Source organism: Halictus rubicundus, chromosome 14, assembly GCF_050948215.1.
Source record: "Halictus rubicundus isolate RS-2024b chromosome 14, iyHalRubi1_principal, whole genome shotgun sequence".
Lineage (NCBI taxonomy): Eukaryota > Metazoa > Arthropoda > Insecta > Hymenoptera > Halictidae > Halictus > Halictus rubicundus.
The window spans coordinates 3,426,473-3,453,742 of NC_135162.1; the positions used below are offsets into that span (position 1 = coordinate 3,426,473).

At 37.3% G+C, this 27,270-nt stretch overlaps 1 long non-coding RNA gene and 1 other non-coding gene across 2 annotated transcripts in view; both read right to left on the bottom strand.

The window, feature by feature from the left end:
- The window catches only part of LOC143360934 (uncharacterized), a 175,682-nt gene that overhangs the window by 15,526 nt on the left and 132,886 nt on the right, over nt 1-27,270 (bottom strand). The gene's annotated exons all lie outside the window — the stretch shown is intronic.
- Trnar-ucu (transfer RNA arginine (anticodon UCU)) lies at nt 12,863-12,935 on the bottom strand. Its single transcript has one exon. It is a non-coding gene; the product is annotated as a tRNA-Arg (tRNA).

The window sequence follows — 27,270 nt, forward strand, 5'->3', positions numbered from 1 at the left end:
ATAAAGCAGAGATTGTGAAAGCGTGAAATGCAAGTCTTGCATTCTCTATTTATTAATACAAAAATGAATTTTTAAGTTTCGAAAAATAATTCATAATATTTCAATTTGCTAGTCACATGCCTGTGTTTATATCGCCCAAATCCGTAAGTCTTAAAGATATGTCAGAGGCGCCTGTAGAATGGCAACCATTAAACAGCGGAGTATATCGTTAGCCTACTCCCTTACTCTGACTTGCTGCTTCAGTACGATTTTATTGCTATTAATTTATAACATTTGTACAAAATTTGTAAGTAGCTAGTGATACTGCAAAGCGAACTACAAAGCTCATTTATTTAGAGTTTCCATCGTCATGATGATATCATTTTTTTTTTATCTATTATAACAGATTTTCACGTATTTAACACGTTCACAATTTACTATTTATTTATAGCTATTACTTTTTACACTTTTCCATAATTGATACCATTTATAGTATTGTGCAATATGTATTAAATAATTCAATTTAATTTTATCATTTCATTTATAAGTGCAGTATTAAATGAAATTTAATGAAATGAATAATTTAATGAATGCACTAAAGAAATAATATAATTCAGTAAAATAAAACGTTATTAAAAAAAAAAACGAGGAAAACAAAATATCAAAACAAGAGTCAACACTTTGTCTCCGACCAAACAACCTCAAATGTTCAATAAAACCAAAGTAATCTATTATATAAATAAAAAACCTAAAAGTTTATGATTATTAATTACTCTTTCAATTCTTTTGTAATTTTTAAACCTAGACAAGTAATTTTGTCACGAATAAGATCGTGATTGTCACAAAACGCGTCAATATTTATCATACTGATAAAAAACGATTATGGAAATTGATTTAGAAAATAGGTTTGCCCTTTCGTAAAAGTATAGTTATTTTTGCCGTATAGAATACGATGAAGTATAATTCAAAATGAGCATATAGTTTCTGAAATTTCATGAAATTTCAATAATTCGTTCATGACACGAAAAGGTTTAAGTTAATAAATGCTTCTTCCTAAACCGATTTCAATAATATTATTCCTACGAGAGAAAATAATAATAAGAATAAATAATTTGTGTATAGACAAACACAATTTAAGGTACAAATAATTTAAGTATGCCAAAAATTATTTTTTACTTGTTACAAAAGGTGTGTTAATGTATTGGCAATTATTTAATCAGATACTTTTATATTTTTGTACCTGACTTTACTGCTACAGAAATTGGCTACCATAGAACAGTTTCTAGGCAGAAGAGTAGTTATTTTTTTACGTAGGTTGATGCTAATTGCGTTGTGTTACTTACAGAGAGTTCATGCGAATAATGAGGCAGATTAACGTCGCGTCAGTTGGGATGTTTGTACCGGTTTAGTTTAGCATCCGTGAGTTGGTATGAATGAGTGTGAAATGTGAGAGTTGGCAGCGCTGGGAATAGAGGTTAGGATCGCCGCGTGTGAGAGATACAGTCTTTACTCGATATATGTATGTCCCAAATATGTATGCGATAAAAGTCCCAGAACTATCCCCACTGCCAATAATCCAATAACAAAACTTCATTGTTTTTCATTATTTTTTTATGGGACTTTTACCAATATATTTGCGAAATTTTTCTGATTAAAATAATACCAAATGTGATATCATTCGGATTATATTTACACTAATTTTCCGTTAATATAATTGTGATGGGAAGTAACTTTCATCGCACATTGCACAATTAAATATCATCGGAATTATATCATATTTGGTATCATTTTCATTAGAAAAATGCCACGGATATGTATTGTTTCTAAGTGAATATAGGGACACTGTATTGTTTCTAAGTGAATATAGAGCGTATCGAGTGTCGCATTTATATTATTTCATCATTGTTATTAGACTAGTTATAAACAGACTTGTGTGTTTCATAATTATTGAGCTCATCTCGAACAGCGTCGTTTACATACACTACCGCTCAAAAGTATCCGGACACTTGCGAAATATGTATTAGCATTGCATAAAGGTTATTTCAGTGACTAAAATAGTGACCAAAATCGATTTTTATTAGTTTCTTATGAAATATCAAACGTTTAAAATTAAAAATTACGTATGTTGAACCTACCAATAGTACAATAAACTTAAATACGAGATTCATCGTCGTATCCACCGCGGAGTGTTCGGATACTTTTGAGCGGTAGTGTATGTGGCTCAAGATGCAATTGTGTGTGCAGGACTGTAATAGCTAAGTTTTAGTTTCGGAATTAATAAAAACAGAATAAAGTAACTATGCAAATGTAAAAATTTTATACACAATTGAAATATGTAGACAATAAAATTACATTACTGATAACATCTAACTGTTCTCTTTCCTTTGCCTTGGCTTCATATTTTTGATTACATTAAAAGTAAAAGTTAATAAGAATTTTCGAAACTTTTCTTGCTATCTTAATAAGTTCGAAATTATTCAATTTTTGTGCTACTTTTAGTTCACAAATTCTGCTTAGAAAACTTGAATATGGATAATTTGTTTATCTATCACTAGACTGCGGATCTTTATGCAGTTTTCGATTTTCATAGCTTGCTTTTTAAAAATTGAAGTGGGATAACAATTTCTTTCGCCGATTAGAAAATTCATTGCAACAAAATTAAACTAAAAATTCGATTAATTTTTGGTAATTTAAGTACATTTAACTATTGTATTTTCAGTACAATAGTTAAATATTGTACTGAAGGTAAGATAAAGAATATTAATTTTGTATGATTTATTATTGAATACCTTTATTTCTTGTCGAAACATGAGTAGATATACACAATCTGAAACATGTTCGAGCATTACGAATTCGAATTTGTTAATTATTCTATAGAGATAAACAACGGGTTGTATCATGGAACTTGCATGGGGATGGTGATAACAATGATGCAGAATCTTTATTGTGCCGTAATAATTACAAAATTTCAGATATACTGTTCACGTATATACATAAAATGCAATAGGCATGTAATTTTACAATAAATTCCTGGAAGTGAAATAATATTTGCTTACTCGTGTCATCTATTTAATAAATATACCTCCATAACAGGAATAAGGATTTTTAATTTTCTTTACTATATCATTATATTGTATATTGTCGAACATTCGATTTTGCCTTCTTTTAGTTGGTTTATTATAATTTCAAAACATAAAAATGCATTTATACTTAACAATACAAATACAGTTATGTATTACTTTAATTGTCTTCTCACGTAGCTTTCACAAAAAGAAAACAAATTCCTTCATTTCTGACTATGTTTACGTTACGTTTTTATAAATTAATTTTGTAAAACTGGAAATAACTTTGAAAGTTTTTGGTGTTAAAGTCATTGGTGTTAAACCATCTTCTGAAAGAAATATCGCATTTATTTTTGAAACTTTTACTATTTGTATTTTAAGGTCGCAACAATAGATGATTTTTTTAATTTTTTGCCAGTAAAAGAAAAGATTAAATCTCTTTACAAGAATTTTTAAAAGCTATATAATAAAGCTTAATACTATTTTTAAAAGCTATATAATTTTTCTTAGAAGATCTACCTCTGATGTCCACAGCCTTGACATATGATGTCCAGGACACTGTTCTGAATAACATTCAGAAGATTGCCTGAAGTTATGTTTTTGGTATGATCAATGCAGAATAATACATTGTATCTATGCTTTTTATAACATAAAATATCTATGTGGAACAAAATAATTATAGGCCAACAGCTAACTCAGACTTAACCCTGACCTAGCACTTTTACCTCGCTCTCGACACGAAGCGTTAATAAATTTTTAATAATCATCGAGCGTCGACTAAAACCTTCTGAAGGTCACTTAATAGGATGACCTTGACAACATACGTAAAGATCGAGGACATACGAATTGGATTTGACAAACAACGTTTTTAACAACATGTTTTTTTGTAGTGACTTTTCAAGACAATATACAGTAGTTCACGGAAGTATTCGAATGCTTCATATTAAAAATGTAAACAGTAAAAATATGCATGTTAGACTTAAGATCTGAAAGGAATGTAGTAACTATATATATCGTAACACATAGGTATTGAAATTATATGTTTGTGCAAAATTGGAGATAATGTTAATAAAATTGTGCAAAATACTCGTAAATGTTATGAAACATTTATTGCAAGGATGTACCAAAACAAAAGCTGAAAAGTATGCGATCGCATGGAGGTCAAGCGGACGAGCACTGTTTTTGGACAGAAACTGTACACATTGGTACATTCAGATGATACGAAAACATCGTGTAACAAATTCAATGTTTAATTGCGAATAGCTATATAATATTACTTTATACAATGCCAAGAAGTTTAATAAAATGCTGATAAGGAAGGTGGAATTAATATTAATTGATGTATGACCGCTGATGACCGTAGGAAAATGTGTATCCATCGATTACATCACTAAAAAATGAAAAACTAAACAAATTCCATACTTGTTAGCCAATGAAAATTTTTCAGCATTCTGATAAATATATTTCCTAAAATATTATTACCAGGTTGTGGCCCTCGCAAAACCGTTTACTTCTTACCTGAACTATTCTTTTTAATATAACATATAGTATTTAAGTAATTTTCACTTAAAGATTAAAACCGGTCACCCTACATACGTTATATGCTATATGAACTATAAATATGTAAAATTTATATGAAACAATAAACACATTTCACGCAATGGTGGTTTAATCTGTGCCACGTACGATGACTACGCATGGATAATAATGATAATTACGTCACGTCCATCTATTCGAATTAAAAAATTTGTTTTATTTCAATTTTTTACAATTCTAATTCTAATTTTACCACATTCATTCGTAAATTAAAATGGCTTCTGCTCGACGAAGCTACGTCAGTAACTCTCGATACACCGAATAATCGAAAACCTCACCGATAAGACAACCTCGACCAATCACAGACCTCCGATAATGTAACCCCGACTCATCGGAGGCCCCCGACGAGAATCCTATAGTGAAAACACCTACTTCGAAACACCGACCAATCGAAATGCTCGTTGGACGACCTCGGACGTATACAGACACTTACACAACTGTAAAGAAGTCAATCTTATCTGTGCGGTGAGAATAACAACACCCCCATTACCCCCACCACCGAAATTTTGGAGTTACCCCCTCCATTTAGAGTCGAAATAGGACACACTCATTGTCATCCCCACTTCTTCGTGCTTTGAAGCCCCCCACGCGCTCGCGCGCCCTCACTTGGAGTCCATAATCTCGTACAAGGAGGGCTAAACAACTTAGTCCAAAGCTTACGAACTGTAATACAGTATTCTCTCTGTAACTGTAGCAAAGGTCTCTACCATAAGTGTCAAAATTTTATTTAACCGCCATGCATTGGGAGGACCGAGCCAGCGATGGGTCGAGTATCATACGATAGTCACACTAATGCAAGCGAACCAAAAGATTGCAACTTTTCTAATTTTTTATTTTTTTTATGAAACTTTTATCATCGTATCTGTCTAGTTTTTTCTAATTATCATATAATTACAATGATATAAACATAATTATAGTTATTCGTGTAATAAGTGATTAAAGTTTCAGACGAGAAAAAGGACGTCGAATTTCAGTCCCTTTTTCTTTTTCTTTTTCTTTCGCTATCCTTCTCTATGTTCGACACGCTACAGAGAATGTAGCATCTCTACTAGAACTGTCGCTCGGCAGAACCGAGAATATGACAGTTAGGGCCCGGTCTTCGTAGATTCGCGATAAGGTAGAGTGACCACATTACCGACAAAAATAGGCGAAAAATGGTTTTACGTGCTTCGACTTTTCGTCCTTATATGAGAATATTTTTCGCTGGGAAAGGGCTCATTCGAAAGGGGAAGGTGTAATCTAGCGCGCGCTGGTCATGAGCTCATGAGATTATGCAGATATTTGGTCATATAAGCGTTAGAAGTAGGCCAAAAATTGACGATGTGCATGTTGTGGAATGCAAGCATTTTTATGCCATTGGATGAGTTTTCTGGATGAAATCGAGAGTGGCGCACGCTAGAAAATATCTCCAGCAACAAATTGAGCTATATTTTGTCTTGATTCTCTGCGAAATAAAGCCAAAAACTTGAAGCACGTTTCTGGCGTCAATAATAATATAAATATCAATAATAATATCGATAATACAGAGCAAAAAATGTGACAAGTTTTCTTAGATCTTAAGTCTGTGTCTGAAGGCTGTAAATGGAAATTATCCCGGGCCCTTAAGGAGATATGACTGTATACTGTTTCCAGGAAAAATAAATACTCTATTAAAATTGTAGTCGAGTATACTATAATTTTATGTGTACATAAGTTTATGAGAAAAATGGATTCTGTCAAATACAAAGTTATATACACTGTCTTTATAAAGACAAATGACGCGTGTGCAACAACACCCGTAAGGTAAGTCTGAAAAAGGAAATGCAGTATATTCTCACTATCTATAAGCCTAGGAGTCGAGGCCAAGGATGAGCTTGTAACAAGACCATCGCGCGTCGCGATTTGCTTTTATTTTCCAAGACCAAGAGCGAGAAAGAGTGAGAACAAATAAGAAGGAACAAACAACAAGCTTACGGAATGAACGGTAAATCCTGTTTGCGGCGAGAAAATACTGTAAGAGAGTAGAAAGGAAAATTAAATGGATCTCGACAAGTAAAGGGTACGCCTTTTGAAACTTGTTCACACTTGCACTGAAAACACTTGTCACACTTGAAGAAAATCTATGTCCATTAAAACAATGAAATGTAGATGGTTGAATAGCTCATAGTAGGGTATATTTTGGTATATTTGTATCTTTGGATCGATGGAGATTTGTCAAAAAGTGCATCGCAAAGACCTTAACCTTGAATCTGAAGGTCAAAATTGTTTTTTATTGCATTGTGTAGTACCTATCGCGACGAACAAAAGTTTCAAAGCAACCATGGGTCTGAAGTCAACCGTTTTCTTAGAAAACGATTTTAAAGTTTCGTAAACTATTCTATTTCATATGTCTACAGTAGAGCTGGTCAACATACCAATTAGCGCGCAAGGGCGCCCGCCAGAGTCGCCAGATCAAGACTTGTTTCCCCACCCTAACTTCTCCTTCTACCGCGCTATTCCGGTCACGTGACGCGTTTCGTCTCTGTCGTGCATACTTTTTTTACATACTAATTTTTTACATACTAACTTTTTCCCCTCGATTCGTTCTCCCTCCCCTCATCTGGCGACACTGACGCCCGCCGAAGCCCGTGGACACAGCTATGGGCAAATGACTTAGCGGTGAGGGGGTAGGCCGTAGCACAGCCCTAGCTGGCCATGTAGCTGGGACAATACGTATGACAAATACATGTAGCCTTGCCTGCAGGGGCGTGGCTTCGCGACCGCCGTACTGTGTATGCCCAGGGCATGAAAATCGCTGTCCCTGCGAGCAGATGCTGAACAGCTCTGGTCTACAGGGTGTCCCAAGATGGTACAAACGTTTAGGGGGTGATTCTACATGAGAAAGTTTACAACAAATTCCTTTCACTTGACTCCTCCTTTCTGTACTATTGAATAGGAATCGTCTGACGCGTCAGTTCATGGCTTAACAATTTTACTTCTTAAAAACGCTAGGTAGGCGAACTTGACGGATTTGTAAAGTCAATTTTTTCGAAAACGACGCGCTAAATGAAAAAAGTTTATTCTATATTTTCGACTTATCTTCTCATGTAGAATCACCCACTTCACATTTATACCATTTTTTGACACCCTGTAGACATATGGAACGAAATAGTTTACGAATCGTTAAAGTTGTTTTTTAAAAGAACGGTTGACTTGAGACCTATTGTTCCTTCGAGACGTTTGTTCTTCGCGTTGAGTGCTATAGAATACAATAAAAAAATGGTTCACCTTAAAAAAAGGGTCAAGATCAATTTTGCAGTGCATTTTTTAAACAGATCTCCCCCTATCCAGATGTTCAGAATCATGTTATACTGGTCGCGACATCTAATTTTGCAACACCCTGTACTTATATTGGCTCTGTTTTTCATTCATCCCGTACTTATTCTTTTCTATACCAAGCCATATCTCGTTATTGTAATTACTTTCTGACGGCCTTGGCATTACTCTGCTTTAGACATTGATGTAACTCGTTCAACCCCGTATAGTATTATTTTCTTCACAGCCGCAATCATTAGAATTTTTTAGACCTTCATAATTTCCTACTAGAAAAAGATGTATGATTATTATGTGCTAATTCAGTATCGTTGGCATAAATCATTAAAATCATTCACACAAATTTCACCGACACTGTTATTACTGATAACGATTCAGCGACATTAGATTTGAACGAGGAACAGTTTTTATCCCCTGCGGATAGCGATAACAAATTACCCAAAATTTTGTTTCGAACAAACTTTATTTCTTCTTAATGCAAGTACTTCTGTTAATTCGTTCTTCTGTTAATATTTATGATTTCCTAAACTTGATACATACATATGTAACAATTAACACGAACATTATATTGAAAATTCGAATCGAACGTATATAATGAAAAAAATATTTTTAATATTTTGTATGTCCCTTTTGTTTTGTACAATATCCAACATACCCTTGGGTAAGGATTTAAATAAATTTTTCAAATGATCACCAAGCCAGAGGGAGGAGGGGTGGCCGAGTATCAGTGACCTCTGCTGCAGTACATACTGTCATCTCGGTTTCCGGCTAATGAAAAGAAAATAAAAACTTGAATTTTGTTCGGAACGTAACAAGAATTTGAAGTTTATTTCTAACTAATTTTTAAAAAAATTTGGCAATTAAGAATGAAAATATTTAAAATGGCGGAAAAATTACTTTATGAACCAGGAATTGTCGATTAACCAGAATTGTCAAAAATGTTATGTGTGAAGTGCAAGCGATATGTCAATGAACGCTTTATCGTCTAAATTAGAATTGTAAGAATGAGGCGTTCATTTGAAACTTTTTATCAGATTGCGTGTATGTACTTTGTACACCATGATTTACAAAAATATTCTTTGGTGTACGTTTGTCATTTATAATATGTGTGACATATAAATCCATTTTTATACACCATTTGTAAAACTAAGATAATTTTGATTTGAACTAAGATAATATTTATTAGAAAATTTAATTACAATATACATATTACACATTTTTGTTCGCAATTTTAAGTAAGTTTCTTGTGTATTTTTTTGAACTTTATAAATTCTATATACTTTTCAGTCAATGTTGAATATTTTTGTGATAACAGACATTTATTTTACTACTGAATAATAGCTCCCGGAGTACTTCAGGCTTTCGTCTATATCTCTGGTCGTAAAATAAGTAGGGCGCAAACTATGCTAGCAATGGGCAAACAATAAATTGCACGATCCCTAAAATTTGGCTCATCTGGCTAAAATACAGAAGTTTACCTTGCTGGTTGCAAGTGTTCCATGTTTTCTCTTGGGTATTTCTTATTGTTAGCTAAACGGATTATTCGAATTCGCGAAGTTGCCAATCTGAACAATAGGCTACAATAATAACCTAAATACAGCAAAATTTAAAAGACACGTGAAAGAGTCGTGGTTCACTTGCACAGGACATATCTGTTAATTATGAATAAACATAAATATTAGCCTCTGATTTCATAATATACTTAGCTTTTTTTTATTAAAAAAATCAATTTTTTAATATATTTTCATGGATTGGCATTTTGAAACAATTATAAAGCAAACTCAGTGAGTATAAAACAAACCAAATAACTCAATTCCCAAAAATTTATTCAAACTGTGATAATGTCAATAGGACTCGCACGATGCCATACAAATATTTCTTCTTATGTTGTTTTTTTTTAGAGATCTCAAGGACATCTCCATTTTTTTAAACGGGACTAACCCCTTTTAAACACCTACGATGATACCCCCTTTCAATAGGTATTCAGTGACTATAATTACTCAAGGTCATTCAAGGTCACAGACAGAGGACACGTATAAGATTTAAAATATGAGAGCAGAGTACTTAACCTAACCCTAACCCAGACCACCCTTTTGAAATACCCACGATGATAGTGCCTTTTGTTAGGAATTCAGTGAGTATAATTATTCAAGGTCATTGAGGGTCACACGCAGAGAAAATGTGGAAGATTTAAAATATAAGAGCAGAATACCCGTACTTTATAAATGTTCGAAATGATGGCCGTTTACATCGATACATTTTTATAAACGGGCTCTGAAGGAATGTCGAACTCTGACAAGTACATCCGAGGTGATATTCGTACATGTTGTGACAATACGCTGATGCATATCTGCAACTACTGTCGGAGCACTCATCTATACGGTATCTTTTAGCAAAAATAATATTTTAAATTTTATGCGTTTCCTCTGTCTGTGACCATGAATGACCTTGAGTAATTATAGTTACTGAATTCCTCATGAAAGGCACTATCATCGTAGGTGTTTAAAAAGGGATGACCCTGTTTAAAAAAATGAAAGTGACCTTGAGATTTCTAGAAAAAAAAAACGAATAATTTTATGTCATCGTGTGAGTCTGACTGAACCATTCTCCTTGATTTAAGACATTTTGCGTATCTTTACAAACAACAGAGATATTTGACGTGCAAACGTTAGGTGACTCACCCGGTATAGTACGAAATACATACAGTACACATGCGATGTATTGTTACATAGAATATGCATGCGCATACAGTCTTGACACTCGAAACACCTGATCCATTCTTGTCTGGAGTCACAGATCAAATGACTTCAGAAAACACATTCCATGCCGTCATCCTTTTTAATTAAGTTATTTTTATACACACAATAGAACGATCGTATATCCGCCTTACACTAACTGTATTACACAGACTAACTGAATTTTAATAGTTTTACTTGACATGGATATACCTATAGTAAACTTAATATTCAATCAAGAGTTATTTACTAACATTTAACAATAGCTTTGTATACTCTTTCAGCAATAATGTTATAAGTTGAAACAATATATTTTTAATAATAAAGAAAATAAAGGAACTGCACCGTGTTATGGTTACATTTACAATAATATCGTAATAACAGGAAATACAATTTATTTCTTGATATTTCAATATAATTCATAAATATAACTTGTACGGATTAGTTAAAGTTTCATGTTGACGTAAGCTAAATAGATAATGCATATTTGTGTGAACAAATACTTTCACGTTATGTATTTTTGAAACCACTCACAGGTTCCTATCTGTAAACGCTATAAACAAGAACCAATTTTTCTGTATTAATGATTTATGTACTGTACATATTGAGTTATGATATCATGAAATAATAACAGTTATTATAAAATAATACAGATAGTACTTTGGAGAAACCGAAAGTCGTTAAACTACAAATAATATCAAGTTAATAAATTCTAATAAAAATGATAACGCTTTTAGAGAAGAATATAATTAAAAAATAAATATACAGTGGGTGTACGAAGTATTCGTACACCTTTTCAAAACAAATAAGTTTTTAAAAATTATACCAATTGACTTTGGTTTTTTTTTAGTTGATAGAAGGATTACTAGGTAATGTGTAAATTATTTTGTTTTTAATTGTTATTGGCCAGAATAGTGAAACAAGTAAAGGTCACGATAAAATAAACAAAAGCACAGATAAAAATAAACTAGAATTACTTTTTTATTCACAATTTCGACCATTACACAATTAGAAAAAAAGTTATTCACACATTACCTAGTAAACTGATCCTTCTAATATCTAACAAAAAATTGAAGTTGTATGGTCCGATTTTAGAGAAAGTTATACGTTTTTCAAAGGTGTACGAATACCTTGTAGACCCACTGTAGTTGAATGAATTTCCTGAATCCAAATGAAAGATTTAAATGTGTTATGTTAAAAACGACATAACTGCGAAATGGAAAACATCGGAACGATGTAGTAGCAGTAGGAAACCTGATACAGTATCGTTTAGTAATGAATTGTACAACGATTTGCGTATAAAATCAGATTCCACTGTTATAGTTTTAGCATTTCGGTCCAATAACACCGAGTGCTTTTTAACCTGACCTGGAAACCTCTACCCTAGTTCTTTCACCCTCGCTTTCCTCTTTCAATCCCACTCACCAACGTCTAAAAGACAGAAAAAAAAAGAAAATAGAGCTTTGAATTTTTCAGGAACATCTTATCATGCCAAGTACTTCGATACACTCGAAGATGTAAGAGGAAATTTAAGATAAATACAAGTTCTCTAGGTGTGGTACTGGTTTTGTGAACGTTCACGTTAAAATAGTCTGTTCAGTACATAAGCTGAAACTTAACTCCAGTGAAACTTTAGAGATCGGTACAAAATTTGAGATAACGACAGGTTGATGATTACTTAATTGTATTGAAATCTGTTGAGAAAATGATATCAGAAGTTCAGTGGCTTATACATTAATGTAGCGATAGTATCGTTAACTTACTTTCAATTACGTAATTATCATCCTGAAATTTTTATGGAAAATGAAGATTATAGTATAACTCTTTTCATATATGTGTAACGAAATTATTTGGAAATAATATTAATAAATGCCGGAAAAATAATAATCAACCAAATGATCAATTTTCTATAATACAATTACATATTCATATAGTGTTCAACTGTTTTATTTAGATTTATTATCGTCTTCTGCTTTTCATATTTGTAATAAATTTTATTTGTAATTCTATATCTATTATGCGTACACAATGATAAACGATAATCAGAAATATAATTTATAAAATGTTCAATAAAAGAATGTTTAATTATTTAATATTTAACATTGTTTCGCTTCCTGAAAATAAAATTGAATTGACGTTTATAAAAAAATTATAAAGCTTAGAATTGTAATCGTACACGTATACGAGAGCAAAACACATCATCCCTTGCGGGAATCGAACCCGCGGCCTTTGGATTAGAAGTCCAACGCGCTATCCTCTGCGCCAAAGGGACTATGTACTGCTCGGTCTTTATACATTTAGAAATTGTCTACGCAGGAGACATTTGAAATTATTAACGAACTTTTCATTCTTGTATTGTGTTCAAATACTTTATATATGAATTTTGAAATATTAAATAAATAATTATTAGACTGTACTTCCGAAAATAGGTCACGTCCGATTTCGCTGAAATTTTGCAGGTAGCTACATTTTACATAAAAACAATGTTCGCGAGAAGAATTTTTGGTCCAGTTAGGTTTGGATTTTCAAAAATTTTAGGTCATAACTTTCGAGTTGCCAACAAACCTTCTCGTGAACATCGTTTTCATAGACTATTTAAAATTTCAACTAAATCAGGCGTGACCGATTTTCGGAAGTTTCGCCAATTATTATAATATTTTATTCGTCAATTTTTACTATTACAATACAATTAATTATTTTAATTATACTGACGTTACAAATCTGTAGAGTAGCTGTTGTGAGTCGCGCAATTAGACGTAAAATATTGAAGTATTTTTGAAATAATATAGCATACACGGTGCCTTAAAAGTTAGCACTTAACTATCTCCGATATTTTTTGGAAATATGAAAAAACTTTATCAAACAATGTTGTGGAATTGAAAATGTGCTATAATACGGCAATGAAAGTGGAGGAATTTTGGAGATTTCAAGGTCATCTCCAGTTTCTTAAATGGCATAATATTTTTTATCCACTTTTTTATGCAGTTAGTTCACTTCAATTTTGCTTGAATTATCATCTGTGAAACAAGAACAGATGCAAAACAGAATTCCTGTGTCCATGTTTTCCTTGTCTTTCGTATGGTAATCTGAATAAAATTGTAATTAAAATATTTTCTAAACTAATCATTTTTTGACATACCTACGTAGGTTACTACATTTTTATAAAGAATGTCGAGCTACAGGAGCTAGTGTATGAAAAAATATGTGGCTCAATTTAAGAATCAAGCATGACCTTAAAGTCTCCGAAACTCCTCCACCTAAAAATTTTGTATTGATATATTATATATTTAAGTGCAAACTTTTACTGGACACCCTGTATACTCTAAGATATCCAATTTATAGAGTCAGCGGGACTTTTAAATTTAATAAAACCATTGCAATATTTAAATAAGATCATATAATTCTTGTGTATGTACAATCAAGTTTTTCATTTAAGTGTTTCACCTAAAGTACTTAAATTATCAAATAACTCATTCAATTCATATGGTATCAAATGTATTTCATACACAATTTCAAATTCAACCAATATTTTTTATCCATTACACAATTAAATATACATATCAATTGCACGGTTCAACTATTTTGTGTTTCAATAATCAGTAGGTGATTTTTTGTAAATTTTGATGCGACGAGCACGATTTCGAAAATCTTTTATCTTCATCACCACTAGCTTTCGAGAAATTTAATTTTGACAATTAATTAAAAATTTTGAATTTAAGAATTTTTTTGCTTTAATCGTAAAACCTATATTCATCTACGTGGTATGGTTCTATAGACTCTCCCAAACTCAACGTTATATTTTTTTCTAACATTATAAATGTTCGAAGAGTCGTTTTTGCCGCACAAGTTTTCTCGTACGATTTTCTATTTATTTTGAGAATTAAGGGTCAGAGGCAAAATCCAACTACACTCACCGTTCACTTGTCAAAAAGTACTATTACTATGTTATTAGCTGCTTTGAATCTTATTTGGCGTTTTAACTATTATTTGAAACATTTTCGCGTATTGTTTAAAATAACGAAGGTATTTCAGGTGAGCAGAGTTCGTGGGACACACTATATAGTGGTAGACAGATCATTAAAGTACCTACGTATTCAATCAGATTGTCAGGATTCATTCTTGCTCATGAAATATAGATGGTAATAAAATTAAAATTTATTAATTCAAATTTGCATTGCAGTAGTCTCGAAATAATTTAACAATAATTCGACCCCCTCGGGCGTTCAAAATTCGAGTCTGCTCGAACCGAGGCAGACAGGACTATAATTATAAGTTCAAGCGGCTTATTATTCGAGTATATTTAATAACTCTGCGAGTAGGGTTCGACTCGTTAAACTTAAAGCCCAAGCATGATCGTATTTTCAGAAGCTTAAAACTCGACTTAACTTTTCCCGTAATGTCTACTACCATAAGTGTCGAGAAGCCAAGCGCCTATGTAAATTCCGAATGAGTCACGTCACGTGCAATGTATTATTTGCGCAAGAGGGAAAATGGAACACTACTTGAAAATTATATTGGTATTAACAAAACGACTGGTGACACATGTTATCGAGTTGTTATGTTAACCCGTCAGGGACGACGCACAGTGGACTGAAACACGAAAAACGCGAGCAAAACTATTTTGGAAGTCACTTTTGAGTTGAAAATAGTACAAAAATGTAATTTTATAGATTTTGATGTGCAGAACTCGAATTAACAATCAGATTTGGTCCGATTAGAAACATATAAGAGTTATAACATGAAATTTGTTTTTGAAAACGTTAATTATCAGTGATAATTTATCACTTTAGGGGGACATTACACTTTCCCGAGTCGGAAAAATTTTAATAATTTTTATGGGACTGATAGAGTAATGAAAAAACATTTTTTGAGTTCGTAATTTTTTTGACATACATATATCTTGTCTTCAAATACAAGAAAAAATTCTTATATAATTTTGTAAATAATTTTTTATGTGGTTTTTTTTTGCAGCCTCATGGAAGTCATTTTAAAAATTTTGATCTGCTGGCGTGCACGATTGCGTCTCGCTGGAACATCTGAAAACATTTTTTTTCTTATTCATTATAGTTTATACTTCAGCTGCAAAAAAACCATATAAAAAATCATTTACAAAATTATATAAAAATTTTTCTTGTATTTGAAGGCTTAAGATATATGTCAAAAAAATTATGGACCCAAAAAATGTTTTTTCATTATTTTGTCAGTCCCATAAAAATGATAAAAATTTCCAACCCGAAAAAGTGTAATGTCTCCTTAACCAGACTTATTATTAAATGTATCAATTTAAATATTTTATACTTATACAGGGTGGTCCTTTCAAGTAAGGCCACCTAAATATTTCTTCAGGTTATTGTGATGCGAAAAATATATGTTACGTAATGTGCATGGTGTCAATGGACCAAATATCTGATGAGAATTTTTTCCAAAGGTCATTTTTTCGGAGTTATCAATGTCATCGGTGTTTTGTGATACATAGCTACATTTTTCTGATTGCATCGTGTAACTGATCGAAAAATACATTCAGATATGTATAATAACATGACCTTGAACTGACCTAGATCTTCGAGAATTAAAATTTTACCTAGAAGTGATGTCGAATATCTTCGGCCACGAATCCTGAATCCGTGAATGCAAAGAAAATATTTTTTATCAGACTAAAAATATCGATTAGCAGATGTGTGTATGTGTGCACTGTTAAAACAACACTGACTTTCTCTTAAGTTATCATCAGTGATTTTCAAAATGATGTCTTTCTACGGTGATACATTTCCTGAACGTGCAATGACCGCCTGTACAGATCTTTCGATTGTCTCGGAATTAATATTAGCACAAGCTCTAACTATTCGGTTCTTCATATCCTCTGGTTTAGTTGGTTGTTCATTATGAACTGTTTGTTTCAATTTTCCCCACAAAAAATCCATTGGTGTGAGGTCTGGTGAACGCGGTGGCCATCCTACAACTCCAGTACGATCAATCCATCGATTTGGAAGTTCTAAATCCAAAATTTGTGTGACAAGGCGTGTCGAATGAGCCGGACAACCCTCATGCTGATACCAAATTCTTAAACGGATGTCTAATGGTACATCGTGTGCAAGCATTTGTAACTCATTTTGCAAGAATGTTGCATACTTTTCTCCATTTATAGTACCGTTTATGAAATAAGGACCAATTATTTGATTATTTAAAATGCCACGTTTACACTCCACGGTCTTTGCTTATCCACTGATCTTAGCCAGTGTGGATTGTCAATTGACCAATAATGCATGTTTTTAGATTTAGCTGTCCATGGTCATTGAAAGACGCTTCTTCGGTAAATAGTAGTCGTTTGAAAAATGATTCAAATTAAAAAAATTCATGCAATTTACAAAATCTATTCCATGAAGGTCCTGATGTAACGATAAATGATAGGGATGAAATTTTTCTTCTTTAAGTATTCGTAAACTCACATGTGGATTTTCGTTAACTTTATAAACAATACTTATTTTACTTCTTTCGTTCCTAACAGTTCTGGTTCTTACACGTTTCTTCACAACACTACCAGTTTCACGGAAATTACTGATCACCTTTGCATGAGTACAACGTGATGGACAATTACGGTCTGGAAATTTATCTTTGTACATTCGAACTGCTTCCCTTAAACATTGATCAGCTTCACCGTAAACAAATACCATACAAACTTTCTCTTGCACTGAGTAATTCATTTCAAACAGTACGTCGATACACCGATAGATAGACAGTTTCTTCAAAATGAAATCCTATCCCGAAGTCAGTTGGGATTTATAGGAGTTATACATCTACGAACTCGAAAAATTTCAATTGTTTTCAGCAATAAAGACATTATATAATTTAATATGAGAAATCATATTATTAAAGTCTAAAAGTTTTCAGCAAAATGACGGAGCCATATCTATTTTCCTTAAACCACTGTTTCACTAAACCTAACTTAGACATAAATGAAAAACTTTTATCTTTCATATGACATAAGCTAATAAAATGGTATTCTTTAAAAATATGTTTTTTATGGAAATTTGATGTGAAAGTTTGAAAAAAATACCTACTGTTGTTAGCTGAAAAATTGTATACCAAAGTGCCAGTAGCAAACAATTTATAATATACTTCCTCTTTTTCATATTATAAAGCACCATTTACTTTTACTTTTATTCCAAGTTATTTTGAACACAACCCCTTTTAAGAGTTCCTTTTTTAAATTGGCTATTGAAAGTTTATAACTCCAAACATAATTTATTACTACATATATGTAATAATAAACGATTGTTCGCTGCATTAAGAACTTCTTCGCTACACTTTAACGATACAGGTAAACATCCCTGACGCCCACGCGAGGTTTTCTGTATTCATGTGTTACGACTTGTTGTATGACAAGAACTGTATGTATAATGTTATTTTTCTGATTACCAGTAAATTGCTTCGCTTTGATTGCCTTTTTTTAGCGAAGCTATATTTTCTGGCGGAATATTAGTTACATTACCCTTACACCAGATGATGTTCCAATTTTTATATACCTAAATTTTCTTTAAGAAAATTTACTCAAACAAACAATTTGTAAGTACAGCCGTCTATTTATTTAGGTTTTTAAAATTTGTATAGATTATTATCATTTGAAGCGAGGATCAACTAATATGCTTAAAAATTCAGGTGAAAACAGTTCACATGCTAATAATTTTGCTCAAATCAGAGAAGTTTGTTTTATAATAATAAGTACTTATAATGTACTTATAATAATAAGTGATAATAGAAAATCATTTTCTGAAGATTGCAAAGCCGAATTGTGGATTGCAATCGATGATGTTTGTAATCAATAATTTAATAGATGAAACAACTGGTGAACGTGACGAATGGTTAAACACTGTTAAAGAAAAGAACGAAACGGATACGGAATTATAGCAGATGGTTTGTGTGTCTGTAAAAATTCCAAAGTCTATATGTGGGATTTCCTAGGCGCATCATGACGCTACGTTTTGTGATCCTCAGGCCTCTTAGGGTCGACCCATACAAGACCGGGACGGGACCGGGGACGTTTGGCCGCTAGATTCGAAACCAGGGTGTAGGGTTTGAGTCGACGGGGCTTCAGTGTTCCAAACTATATTTCTGCTCGCCCCGGTTGGGTCATTATCTCGAGCGTTTGACCATTTCCAGAAGGCCTTTCGGGAGCGCGTTGACAGTTCCCTGCTGTGCATGGCACAAAAAAAAATGTTTTTAGGGCCTTCACGGTTCCTTAGGTAAACTATCGGTATCTCCCCTTTACAATACCATGGAAATAGAAAACCTTCCTGCCTCTTGGTGAAACATCATATGTACATCCTTGTATTGTATGTAAATTATACATACATATATTGCAAAAACGAGAATAGTTGTTACTTTTTTTTTTAAAGGAAATATCCACATTAGGAAGGGGATCATTCCATGTGAATTCGATCATTTTTTGGGGACTATGTCTCGAATTTTGATGACATTGAAGTATGTTGTGGTCCAAGAGAAAATGGGAGGCGGGGGTTGAGCCGGGTTATCACAAAAGACTGCTGTTCTCAAATAATTTATTTTTTCCTTGGTGAATGTCATTTCTTAATTAAAAAATATTAGAAATATCTTTGTTTTGCAAATTTTACCACTGGTTCAAGTGTGAAAAAATTTGAATAAATATGGCTGCATTTTACGTTTCTTCATCTTTCTCTTTGAAATTTCGTTTTGTAATTCGCGGAGCCGCAAAACTATTTATTGTACTATTCATTATTTTAGGTTCATAAAATTGCTGGATATTCTTTAGACATTCTGAAGTAAGGGTCGCTAGCGAAAAAATGTATGTATATGGAAAACTCCTAAATTCTTGTCCATGATGGCCTAAACATGGTTAGATGGAAGGTTCCCTGGCAGGAATGCGATGGCGTGTCTATATCTTGTCCAATGAGACGAGACTGTAGACGTAAACATAGGCGCTCGAGTGCGACAGAGTTGAAGTTACCCTTACAAGACAATTAGCAAAGGACGCACGCTGGGTGCTTCACTGCCTTGGTCTCGTTGGACAGAGCATAGGTACGAATGCGCGGCCGATTGGATCAGAGTGCAAGGGACAGGCCTCGTTTCACGCGTACTTTCGGCTACAGTCGAGATATTGGCTACAGCGGTCACACATACTATGTAGCGGGTGACGTCGAAGCCAAAACAATGGGACTACGGGCGCAGCTGTGGTGGGGATAGGCATACCCAACGGTGGGCTTCTCAAGAATGGTGACACTTTAAAAATGGCGAAATTAAAATGGTTTCAAGTGTACGCTGCACCGCGACATTGCCTTCTTTTTGACGGCAGACGAGCGGTTACGAGCAGCAACCGAGCAGCTGTACTTGTTGTCCTTACACCATGTACATATGCGACTGCCACATGATCTAATACAATTATGAATTGTTAGAGAAATTCACTTCACGGACCTGTTTTTAAAAAATCGGACACTTCAAAATTGACGAAATTAAAATTATTTGAAGTGAACGCTACACCGCGATACATAGCCTAGCAGCACGGTTGGCGCACGGTAGAAGCAGAGCCCGGGAGGCTGTTAGGCCTGCACTTGAAATAATTTAGTTTCGTCAATTTTGAAGTATCCACTTACTTAAAAACAGGTCTGTAGAGGGGACACTTGGGGCTATAACCTCATTTTTTAAAATAATACAACGTTTATAATGTTCTTTAAACATTCTGAAGTGGGGGTTCGCAGAGTTTGTCCTAAAATTGAAACTTTCACGTAGCAACGAGAAAGAAAACAGGAAAAGAGGTCCGTATTTTATTGGGGTATTGTGCAGTCGGAGTGTACAGGAAAGGTAAATACCATCATTAGCACAGAGGACATTGGTTTTTCCAAACCTGTCGAAGAATAGCGGTCGATCAGTCGTGCACTTACAATTGGCTACCTGAATCGCCGAACGTCGCGTCCTTACCTGGTTTTACCTGATTGAAACCTCGGAGGCTCCATAAATTAAAAACCAAAATTTCAAAGAGGCATCATCGAAGTACTGCTCTGTAACTATTATATTAAAAGAACTATGATATTCACTTTTTGACCTATCAATCGAATCTCGAAGGATTCTTTGATAGCGAAAAAAATGTTCATTACACAAACCGCTGAAAATGAGTTTTTGGAAGTTTATAGCGAAAACATAAGAATGAGCACGATCTAATGAAAATGGTGACTTGTTTAAAAAAAAGTGGTGTCACCTCAAAATCGACGAATTTAGAATTATTTGAAGAGTGAGCACGTCGGCTGTTCGAGGCGGTGTACCGCGGAGCAGCGTTCGCTTGAAATAATCTGAACTCGTCGATTTTAGACTATCCATTTTTTTACAAACAAGTCTGCAAAGGGAACACTTGGGGCTATATCCTCATTCCTTCTAAATTTTTTAATGTCCCTCTGCTATTTTTCCGAGTGATTCCGAGATTCGATTGATAGGTCATCATCATCGGTGAAGTAGTTTTTAAAATAATACAACATTTATAATGTTTTTCTCCCTTCGTCACGACCACGCCACGGCGACCGGGGTCGCTGAGTATTCTTCGCAAGAATATTTCGTGAAACCCCGGCCCGGGCCCGGTCGGCTCTACCATAGCATCCTCAGGGGTATGCGGGGAGTAAACGGTGCTGGGGTTCTGCTAGCTAACTCCCGTGGTGCGCGGCACTTGGACTTTGTTGCGAGCATCTTGAGCGCCTCTCAAGTCTGTATGGCATAGGGAAAACGTGCCCCGTTCCCGGTCCCGGTAAAACCCGTCTTGTATGGGTCGACCCTTATACTGCATTCGTGAAACTTCATCAGAAGTGATCGCATGCTTCTGAACCATAGTCGTCAGATCAAGACTTGTTCTCTCACTCTAATTTTCCCTTCTACCGCGCTATTGCCCCATGCTTCCGCCACAGCCCGATCATGTGACGCGTTCCGTCTCTGTCCTGAATGTGTCACAATGTCAAGTGACAAACTCGTCAAACCCCTACGTTCTTTACTACGTCGTTGACTACCTAAAGCAGAATCGGTTCGAAGTGAAAGAAAAATGAATCGAAAATTACTTTTGATACTACTTCTGGAAGAAGAAGAAGACCACGAGATTCTTTTAAGAATTCTGATAAAAAAAAACGACGAACGCAAAGAAAAAGTATATATAAAAATAGAAACGAAGAGGGTTCTTGCAACATATTAAGAGAAAACCATTTAATGAATGATGGAAAACATTTAGAGAAGTTTTAGATTGAATAAAGAACAAGTGGATTTTGTTTTGCGCCTGGTTGGCAATAATTTAAAAAAATCATCGTCTCGGAGAGTAAAATATCCATTTTCACCAAAGGACAAATTGCTCCTAATATTAAGGTAAGATAGTTTTTAAAAAATAATATTGTAACGCGACGAGGAAACAATAAAGCGTCAAGACCCCTCGTCACCCCCCCCCCCGATGTAACAGAAGAATTGCGCCGAGGCAGCGTGGCCGGCGGTTCAAGGGGAACCGCGGGGTCTGGAACCTTCTAGACCCCTAGTAACGCGTTATTGATAAAGATAGCAACGAGTCCATATAAATATCGGTAGATTACCGCGGAGTAAGCACTCTTGCTGCACCTGTAGGAGAGGACGAGTCAGACCACGGCCGCCCACAGGACGGGAGAGTACGAAGCAAAGCTATCGGACGCCCAGCAGCCCAGGAGAGGACAGGGGTTGCACCTGGACGCCTCTCTGGATACATGGGAGAGGACGGCCATGAAGGCCGGCCGCCCGCCGAGAGGAAAGAACAGGGTAGCTTCCTGGCCGCCTGAGAGTAGGGACGCCTGGTTCCTCTGTACGTTTCGGAGAGGACGGCCATGAAGGCCGGCCGCCGATCGGACATGAGAAAACAGGCAAAACCGCGTCGTCATCGTATTCCCAGAGGGAGAGTACGGTTGAAATAAACCGGACGCCCGATGGTGGTATCGCGTATTATATAAAATGTTTTCCTAAATTAATCGTTGCTAGCTTTGTCTCTCACTCTTTAGAAAGAATCTATTTTATAACAAAACCTATCTCCTCATCCTTTGTACTAACGTGTTTGGAAAATATATCCTATGTCTCCAGATATTCCGACTCCTGTCATTCCGCAACCACCGCAATCCTTTACGTTACAATATTTATTAATTTAAACTGTACAATTGCAAATTATCTGTCTGCTTCACCCGAAAGACTTGATCTCAAAATTTTAACTTATTCCTTATTTTGGATTTAGTGAACTATTAGGTTCACCTAAAAGTTTCTTTAAATAAATAAATGTAAGCTTAGGAAATAAGCAGATATTAACAAATAGATGATCGTGTTGATGGTATGTGCTCATGTTGGTTAACATTAGGTTTAGGGAGCACTAAAAGTGACCATTTTACGTTACTTTATAAAAATGACTAGAAAGTGTACATTAAAATTTCTAGCCATTTTTATTACAATATATACTCAGAGAAAGGTTAACCTTCAGGAAACCAGAAATTTTTATCTTTTTTTATATAATTCTGTAGATAAGTTTTAACACTAGCAGATCAGTAGTTTACAAGTTATGCGTGTGCAAAGATGTGCGATTTTCAACGTTTTTGACAGGAAAGGGCGTCGCCATATTGGTATGTATTCGGATATCGTCCAATGAGCGGAACCACGAGACGGTTTGTCGGGGTTAGGATGGTGTAGGGACGCGGAGAGTAATCGACATCACCTGTAGGTTTAAGAGTCCCGCGGATAAATACGAAGCTAGGATGCAGCCTACTCTGCAGTTAACCACTAGGAGACGTGCTAATAAGTTTTGAGCACGTATATAAAACGTAACAGCTTTATTCGATTGCGGATCGAGAGCACTGTATCGAAACGTCTGTCTCGGTCGAGGATCAGACAGCGTGAGAGCATCGATGGCGGTTCTCTAGCCTGCTTTGCCCGAGGTTGGCACTGCCAAGCTCGCCGGAGCATATTCTCTAGGCGCGTGCCTAAGGGAATGGCGCGGCAGCGCCAATATTCCTACACACCGTGTGGGGCGGCGGCACGGTGGCGCATGTGTTGTGCGCTTGTGCGCCTGCGCCGATTTCGCGTTCGCGGCAAGAGTCGCTTTTGCCGTCGAATCGCTCTCTCTACGAACAGATCTCACGGCGTGAAGACGTGTCGAATTATAGTAGTTGTACTCCGTGTAGTCTTGTTCGACCGTGCCGGTGCTTTGTGTTCATTATCGCGACTCGTGTCCGAGCTCGCGACTACTCCGCTCGTCCTCTTCAATAAATACTATTGTTATAATCGTTCACCGTCGTTCGAGTTATTCGCGTGGCGTGGGCCGCGCGTATATAACATCATTTATCCTTGCCGCGACCACGTGGCGCGTCCTTTCCGGACTTCGATATTTCTAGCGTTCTCGTTAGAGAACGTGTGGCTTCTGTCCACTGGCGACCCTGGTTACTCGTTAGTTACGAGATTCATGTCCCCAGTCCCCGCGTTCCGTGGAGGACCGTCGGTATACCAATGCGGAGCTGGTGATTTCACCGCCACTCCATATTTACACCCCACAACCGTGTGGGGATTTTAAGTGGTCCACCACGTCTCCCACGACTCCCAACATCACGGGTCGCCAATGTGGGGATTTTAATGGTGGTGGAGGCGTACAGGTGTACGCACTGCCAAGTTCCGACGGTCCTCCACGCACGTGGGGACTAGGAACATAGATCTCGCAACACACGAGAGATTGGGGTCACCAGTGGCCGGAGGCCACGCGTTCTCTGGCGAGAACGCACGAAATATATGTCCATACGGACTGCGTTCAATGTGGACGCGCCACGTGTTCGCGGCAAGGAGGATATAGGTTAAGCACGTGAGGCCCACTCCTCACGAGTAATACACACGTCGGATAACGACTGAATAACGAGGTTTATTAACACGCTCCGAATAAGAGCTCGCGAGGTAAGGTAAAAATTTCTGGTTTCCTGAGTGTCTTTTCTGGTGTCTTGAACTAATTACGATTAAAGTACTTGCGCGTTTTACTTTGTAAGGGTGACTAATCTCTTAGGAGAAAATAACGAAAAGTGACTGTAAACTGTGGAAGTGGTTTATTAAAAATAACGTTCGACACATGCGCTCGTTACATCATCTCGATCCTTCGAAATCCTTTTACACATATTACGAAAGGAACATTTGGGAGCATCTAATAAAACTGCGATCGAAACGGTAAGGTTCAGGTACGGTTTAATAAGCGACGAATTTACGTATATAAAAAATAATATCGACTTAATAAAATTTCACAATTATTGATCATTAGAAGTGGAACAGTGTCTCCGTCATCGCTAGGAAGTTCTTACTTATAGTTCGTTGATGATAGTGAAAATTTTGGACTTTGCCAAATTTATTATGTTATTATTCTTTTGTTATTTAGAACTGTTGGTGCCAGTCACTCTTGGCGCGTACTTCAATACCTGCATTACCGATTTTGAGGGTGTTCTTTACTGTGGCATTTCGAGATCTTCCGATCTTCGTGGTCCCTGGTAGCATTTATGCTTGGCATTTTATTGGGCCTTCGTTGCGGTATTGGTTGGCCGATCGTTAGATCATACCCAGCGTAAGACCAACGATCACACCAACAGATGGGCGCTGAAGCGACTGGACAAAGACGTGCTGAGAGTCGGAGCTCTCGCCTATTCCTGGCCGGGGGCCAGGGAACGCGAGGTTGACGAAAGGGTGGCGTGGTTCCGGGGCATTGACAAGTCACATAGTGACTCCATGATCGGAAGCTGCCCCCCCCCCCCCGAAGAGGTCAGTTTACTGGTGGTCAGGCGCAATTGCAGATAGAAGGGACGAATGTATCCGCGCTCGACCTCGGTTCACCCGCGTTCGTCGCCGCCTTTCGAGGAGCAGTGGCGATGAGGCGGGAGCGGCCGTCTTGTACCGGGAGTATAAGGGGACCCTAGTTACGGAGCAGTTGGACCCTGGGTTCTTGGGGCGGGTCATATCCGCCCTCTTCTACTCCTCGGAGGGGACCCGCCACTTGCGGTTCACTTCTCCTGGACCGACGAACTCGGGGTCACTATGCTTGAGCTAATCGCCGCCAAAACGTAGGCGCTGTGACCACATTGCCTAGGGGCCGGCGGGCGCCCCAGCTCTGGATCCGGGTGGGTCATGCCACTGCCGAGGTGAAGGAAGAGATGGGTTATCTCGGCCTGACCCTCAACAGCCGCTAGCGCTTCGAGAGGCACTTCTACTGTACGACCCCCCGAGCGGAGAAGGTGGCGGTCACCCTACGGAAACTGCTGCTTACCATCGGGGGGGGGGGGGGGGCGATGTGCGAATTCGTCGCCTTTACGCCGGGGTGGTGCACTCCAAGATCCTATATGGAGCCCCCATATGGTCCATAAAATTAATGGCGGAGTTTTTTGCACACGAATCATGTGCAACGCCGGCTGGCCATGGAGGACCATATGGGGATATTGCACCGCATCCGCTGAGGCGGTGTGCCTCCTCAGGGATATGGTTCCCTTCCAGTTTATGGTGGAGGAGCGGGCAACTGGATATCCGAGTGCCTGCTCCATCCGCCGAGGGGGACGAAGTCGGGGAGCTGAAGCGCCAGGCTCGGCAGGACATGCTGGCCCGCTGGCGGCGACATGTTGTTGCCGCCGACTCGGACCGGCCTATTGTCCAGGCTCTCCTGCCCATTCTGGGAGAATGGTGCGGGAGGCGGGGAAAGCTAACCTACCGCCTTACGCAGGTGCTCTCTGGACATGAATGTTTCGGGGAGTACCTACGGAAAATAGGCAGAGAGCCGGCAGTGTGGTGCAATCACTGCGGGGAGGCCCAGAATGCGGCGCGGCACACGCTCGAGGAATGTCCAGCATGGTCGACGCCTCCCCGTGTCCTTAGGGGTATTATCGGGACAGACCTCTCCTTATCAGCCGTAGTCGACGACATGGTCGGCGAGGAGGGGCCATGGACTGCGGTTGCCTCCTTCTGCGACATTACTTGTTCGCGGAGAGGGTGGCCGACCGCCTCTCCGCCAGGCGAGTGGCCTCTAGGGAGTGTCCCCCTAGAGACCGGCGCGGCGGCCCCCGGCTAGTGGTCACAGATGTGATGGTGGTGATGGGACTAGCTAATACTCCCAATGCCGCCATGGGGGGGGGGGGGGATATCGGTCTTCCCCCCAGGATTGGGGATGGGGAGGGGTGTGGCGAGACCCTCGGGGTTACTCCACCTCCGAGCAAGGGAGTGGTTCTCCGGGGGCCGCGGGCGTCACGATGTTGAATTCGTGTCGCCTAACCGAGCGGCTCTCAGGTGGGGGGGGGGGGGGCTCCGTGTGGGTGGCTCGCGCGGGGTCTTACGAGAGTAGAATCAGATGGGGAGAGCTTCTTTCCCCCTGGGATGTCGTAGTTGCCATGGGCATGGGTGTATAAAAAAAAAAGGACCAACGATCACGCCCATGGCAGGGCCAACGGCGCTAAAATACGAACGGTCAACTGGAACCGCTATCTGTAGGCCCAAAGTTGAATATTCGTTGGCAAACTGGCATGAGTTTTCGTCGTAGGCCTTATGTTGGGGATTTGTAGGCAAAGCCACACATATTTTTACGTGGTGGTAATCAGATTACG